The sequence below is a fragment of the Podarcis cretensis genome (genome assembly GCF_951804945.1).
Source record: "Podarcis cretensis genome assembly, chromosome: 13".
NCBI classification, from domain to species: domain Eukaryota; kingdom Metazoa; phylum Chordata; class Lepidosauria; order Squamata; family Lacertidae; genus Podarcis; species Podarcis cretensis.
The window spans coordinates 27820697-27826909 of record NC_137182.1 but is presented as its reverse complement, the minus strand read 5'-3'; the positions used below and the strand labels follow the sequence as shown (position 1 = coordinate 27826909).

Below are 6213 nucleotides of genomic sequence, written 5' to 3'. Positions count from 1 at the left end.
CTAAATACAGTTACAAATCTAGAGATTGAAGGAAGAAACATTCAGAACCCGGCAGACATTAGAAAGTGCTTCCAGAGATACTTCAAAAAATTATACACTCAAGGGCTGCAAGATGAGGTTGAGATTAAACAATTTTTGGAAAAAAATGGACTACCAAAATTGTCACAAGAAAATAGATTAATCCTGAACTGTAAAATAACACGACAAGAGATTGAACAAGCCATTCAGAACATGCAACTGGGCAAATCTCCAGGGCCAGATGGGTTGACCTCCAAGTATTATAAGACATTAAAAGACTACTTGATACAACCATTGATGGAGGTTAGCAATGAAATTATGGAGGGGAAGAGGGCGCCGGAATCGTGGAAGGAAGCCTTTATCACATTGATACCAAAATCGGAAGCTGAAAAGACACAACTTAAGAACTATCGTCCCATCTCTCTTTTAAATGTGGATTACAAAATATTTGCAGACATTTTGGCAAGTAGACTCAAAAAAGTTCTAAATGAAGTAATCCACAAGGACCAGGCAGGCTTTCTCCCAGGTAGACATTTGTTCGCCAATACAAGGAACATTATTGACATTTTGGAACTTCTGCAAACAGATATAAATACAAAAGCAGTATTAATTTTTATAGATGCGGAGAAGGCCTTTGATAATATTTCCTGGAAATTTATGAAGGGAAATTTAAAAGAAATGGGAGTGGGACGGGGTTTTGAGAATGGGATTGATGCAATATATTCAGAACAAAAGGCCAAATTGATAGTTAACAATGTGGTTACAGAAGAGTTTAAAATTGAAAAAGGAACACGACAAGGCTGCCCCATTTCCCCTTTGCTTTTTATTTCGGTCCTGGAGGTGCTCTTGAATATGATTAGAGAGGACCGGTTGGTGGAAGGAATTCAGGTTGGAGCGAAACAATATAACTTAAAGCTTTTGCAGATGACCTAGTTTTGACCCTGCAGGAGCCAGAATCTAGTACGAAAAGAGTATTACAATTGATTCAAGACTTTGGTCGGGTGGCGGGTTTTAAATTAAACAAACAGAAAACTAAGGTGTTGGGAAAAAATTTGACAGATACAGAGTCAGAACGGTTTCAGAGAGAGACAGAATTAAAAGTGGTTAAAAAAGTAAAGTACCTAGGGGTAAACATAACAGCAAAAAATCTGAGTCTATTTAAGGATAACTATGAAAAATGTTGGTCAGAAATTAAGAGAGGCTTAGATAGTTGGACAAAATTGAAACTTTCCTTGTTAGGCCGAATTGCTGCTATCAAGATGAATGTATTGCCAAAAATGTTGTTTTTGTTCCAAACACTGCAGATTGTGGACAAGACGGAGTGCTTCCGGAAGTGGCAGAGAGACATCTCTAAGTTTGTCTGGCAGAGCAAAAAGCCCAGAATTAAGTTTAAGATATTAACGGATGTGAAAGAAAGAGGGGGCTTTGCCCTGCCAGACCTAAAGTTGTATTATGAAGCCGCAGCTTTCTGCTGGCTAAAAGATTGGCTACTTCTCGAAGACACTGACGTATTGGACTTGGAAGGTTTCAATAACGCTTTTGGTTGGCATGCATACTTATGGTATGACAAGGTTAAGATCAATAAGGCCTTTAAGAACCATATTGTCAGAAAAGCAGTGTTTAATGTCTGGACAAAATATAAAGACTTATTGGAAAACAAAACTCCAAGGTGGCTTTCACCTCTGGAAGCTAAGGCCCGAAAAAGACCCAATATGGAGGCCAAATGGCCAAAATATTGGGAAATACTAGAAAAAGATGGAGACAATTGGAAATTGCAGAGTTTGGAGAAATTAAAGGATAAAGTGCGAGACTGGTTACACTACGCTCAGATTAAAGAAGTTTTTAAAAATGACAAAAAGTTAGGGTTCCAGGTGGAGAAATCGAAATTGGAAACAGAACTGTTAGAACCTAAGACTAAGGTACTTTCAAGAATGTATAACTTGCTGTTAAAATGGAACACACAAGACGAAACGGTTAAATCGGCTATGATAAAGTGGGCACAGGATATTGGGTATAATATCATGTTTGATGACTGGGAAAGGTTGTGGACCACTGGGTTGAACTTCACTGCTTGTAACGCTTTGAAGGAAAATGTAATGAAAATGATATATAGATGGTACATGACCCCAGTTAAACTTGCCAAAATATACCACCTGTCTGATAATAAATGTTGGAAATGTAAAGAAAATGAAGGAACATTCTTTCACCTCTGGTGGACGTGCCCTAAAGTGAAGGCTTTCTGGGAAATGAGATATAATGAGTTGAAAAAGGTATTTAAGTATACCTTCCTTAAGAAACCAGAGGCCTTTCTTCTGGGTATTGTCGGCCAGAGGGTGATAAAGAAGGACAGAACTTTTTTCTTGTATGCAACAACGGCAGCAAGTATACTCATCGCTAAATATTGGAAAACCCAAGATCTACCCACACTGGAAGAATGGCAGATGCAACTGATAGACTATATGGAACTGGCTGAGATGACCGGCAGAATCCGAGACCTGGGAGAGGAGAGGGTTGAAGAAGATTGGAAGAAATTCAAGATTTACCTACAAAAATATTGTAATTTGGTTGAATGTTAATAAGGATGCTAGATCACAAACAATTGAGCACCACTAAAATAGTTGGAATTAGGATGATAAGTGAGATTGAGGAAAATATAAATTTTTTGGAGAATTATTAATTATATTTAAACGAGCGGGACATAAGAACGCAAACAAGTTGATAAATTGCTGGCAAGAATTTATAATGATGTAAGTGGGAGTGGGAGACGTGAGGGAGTCCAAAGAAGTTATGAAACTATGTTATGAAATATGTTACATTGTTTACTAATTTTGCATTGGTATTTAAAAATTTCAATAAAATATTATTAAAAAACAAACAAACAAAAAGGGTAAAAGACCCCTGACAGCTAAGTCCAGTCGCGAACGACTCTGGGGTAGCAGCGCTCATCTTGCTTTACTGGCCGAGGGAGCCGGCGTTTGTCTGCAGACAGTTTTTCCGGGTCACGTGGCCAGCATGACTAAACCTCTTATGGCGAAACCAGAGCAGTGCACGGAAGCTACGTCTACCTTCCCGCCGGAGGGGTACCTATTCATCTACTTGCACTTTGACAAACCTAGGTTGAAGTAAATGGGTGAGGGAAGGCAGAGGGCCCAACCAGGTTTGAGGTAAGAAAAGGTTAAGATTTAAAGAGGCTTATATGTTATAGATTTAACCCAAGGAATGCTGGGAGCTGTAGCTGTAGGAGAGAGCTGGGGGTTTCACATAGACTTTTCAGCCTTCATACATGGGTGAACACAGGAATTTTCCCCCTGGGGCAGTGGGCAAAGTTAGTTTTCCAAATAACTGGACAAAGAAGTATAAACTGCACAAAGAAGTATAAACTGTTTCTGGTAGATTTGGTGACTGAGCAGTGGCAAGACCTTGGTGGCCTTACCTTTCAGAAGCTACCTGCTCCATTGTTTCTCAACTGGTAAGGCCTTCTGTTCAATCCGTGCATAGAGCTGGCCTCTAGATGCTGGCCTTCCACCCACAAATGAAGCCCTCCGTTCTTTTCTTGGCTGTCTCTAGCTTTTAATGAATTGCACTGCTGCTGCCATCAACTTCACAGCTCCCTTACCATTTCAAAATGCACAAGAGGCATAGACAACACTGCAATACAATCTTGGGTTTGTTCTGGATTACTCTGTAAGGTGGGCATAACCCATGCTCTCTCAGCTCTTTCCATATGAACCTACCCAGACCCTGAGATCATCTTCTGAGGCCCTCCTTTGTGTGCCCCTTTTCTCGAGAGGTTTGGAGGGTGGCAACACAAGAACAGGGCCTTTTCTGCAGTGGCTCCCTGTCTGTGGAATGCTTTCCCCAGGGTTGTTCGCCTTGCACCCTCATTATATACCTTTAGGCGCCAGGCAAAAACATTCCTTTTTAACCTTGACTTTGGTTATTAGGTATTTTGTGGTTTTATATCTTGCTTTTATTCTGGGAAGTGCCCTGAGACCCCCAGGTATAGGGGGGTATATAAATTCAATACATCATCATCATCCGGTCCTGTTCTTTGCAATATGAGTGCAAGAGTTATCTGCATTGGCAATGACTGTGGGTTTTTTTTTTTAATGTTTACTGTCAGGGAACTGCCATCGGAAAGACAGGAGGTGGAGGGGCTCTCAGAAGTCAGAAGAGACTCAGCAGCGGCGGAAGGCAGCAGCAGGGGGAGAGTGGGAGATCAGGGAGAGAGAGAGACGAAGGAATGGCTCAGGGAGTCTTCCAGCGATAACAGTGGAGAAGTCTCAGGTCCTCCCATAGGTACACCCACTCCTCGCCGGAAACTGTCGCGCCGAGAATCTAGACGACGCGTTTCCGTCAAGGAGCTTTTATGCTGGAGTAGATTCCGTAAACGCCCACTGTCGGATTCTGCCAGCGACTGAGGGAGCCATGCTTAAGGGCTCCGCTAAAAACAGAGCCTTGCTAAGTTGAGCAAACTCTGAGGGACTAAGCTTTACGCACAAGCAGCTCATCATCCCATCACATTTACCAGCTGGGAGGCGGGAGGACTTTTCTGGGGTGGTGGTGGTTAAGAAATAAGACCTGTGTTAGAAATATTATGCATTCCCATCTTCATTGCTACCTTTTGTTTTTGGGTACCTTTTGTCCAGTACACAGCTACACTAAATCCTGGCTGCCTGAATTGTTTTCTGCTGGGCAGCTATTATTACACCACCAAGGAAGACAAGAAAGGAAAAATGGACGAAAAGAAAAGAACCCAGAAGTTCCTTCTAAAGACAGTGGGTGTTTCATTCTAGTGGTCTCTTCATCTGATTGGCTAGATCTGCTTTCCTAAACAACAATCATTGCTATGTCTTCATTCCTTGGTTGAAAACAGGAAAGGGTCAGTTTCTCACAAAACAAATCAGCAAATGTGCCTGTGCATTTTGCCTCATATCTTGTGTTCTACAAGGACTAAAATCTTCCTGCTTGCCTGCCTGCTTCAGAATACAGAGCACTAGTAGCTCCCCTGGCAAACACCCTTGGTACCACAAGATGTCAGTTCCCAACATTTATTTGGAGGGGAAGCCATTACAGTGGAATTGCATCTACACTTCCATTACAGTGGAATTGCATCTACACTTCAGGGTGGTTTGTGGTCCTTCATGCCTTGAGATAGAAGGGAAGGCGAATCTGACAATGGTTTGGAATCTATTAACATTAACGGAATCTTCAGAACAGGTGGGCAGAGGCAGTTCTGCCACCCTCAAACATAGCAAAATTTTACATTTCTTGTTGTCACCTGCTCCTAAACCCTAAATAGTGTGTGAAAGAGGACAGGATTCTTCGAAGTGTGAGGTCAACAGGCTGTACGCTTGACCCTTGCCCTTCCTGTCTTACTAAGTAGCCAGAGTATCATGTATCAAGTGCATCGTAGTCAGAGACAGTCTGTCTGGGTGGGTGAGGACAGTAGTCAGTGAATGCCTCGGTGGGACCTGATAACACAAGTGCTATGGGTCCAAGCAATAATTCTCCAAAGCTACCTTCTGTATAGGGACGCGGGTGGCGCTGTGGGTTAAACCAGAGCCTAGGGCTTGCCAGTCAGAAGGTTGGTCATTTAAATCCCCGCGATGGGGTGAGCTTCCATTGCTCGGTCCCTGCTCCTGCCAACCTAGCAGTTTGAAAGCACGTCAAAGTGCAAGTAGATAAATAGGTACCGCTCTGGCGGAAAGGTAAACGGCGTTTCCGTGCGCTGCTCTGGTTCGCCAGAAGCAGCTTAGTCATGCTGGCCTCATGACCCGAAAGCTGTACGCCGGCTCCCTCAGCCAATAAAGCGAGATGAGCGCCGCAACCCCAGAGTCGGCCACAACTGGACCTAATGGTCAGGGGTCCCTTTTCCTTTACCTACCTTCTGTATGGACCCTGAAAATGGACGCAAAACTATCACATCACCATGCTCCTAAGTCACAGTGGAGTTAAAGCTGGGTTTGAAACTCATTGTGTTTCTCTCTCTCTCTCTCTCTCTCTCTCTCTCTCTCTCTCTGTGTGTGTGTGTGTGTGTGTAGTCCACATGACATCCTCCTCATCTAAGTGGCAGCCCACTTTCCCCAGCCTAAATTCAGATTTTACCAATCAGTGCATAATCTGATATGGGAAGAAACTCCAATATAAAATTGCATGTTGCTGTGGACGTACAGACGCCCAATGTACAGGTGG

The 6213-nt window shown here is 42.9% G+C and overlaps 1 long non-coding RNA gene across 1 annotated transcript; it reads left to right on the top strand.

The window, feature by feature from the left end:
- Nucleotides 1–2942: 2942 nt before the first annotated feature.
- On the top strand, nucleotides 2943–4773 carry LOC307200376. Its single transcript, XR_013832392.1, has 2 exons — nucleotides 2943–3182; nucleotides 4668–4773. It is a non-coding gene; the product is annotated as an uncharacterized lncRNA (long non-coding RNA).
- The last annotated feature ends 1440 nt before the right edge of the window (nucleotides 4774–6213 follow it).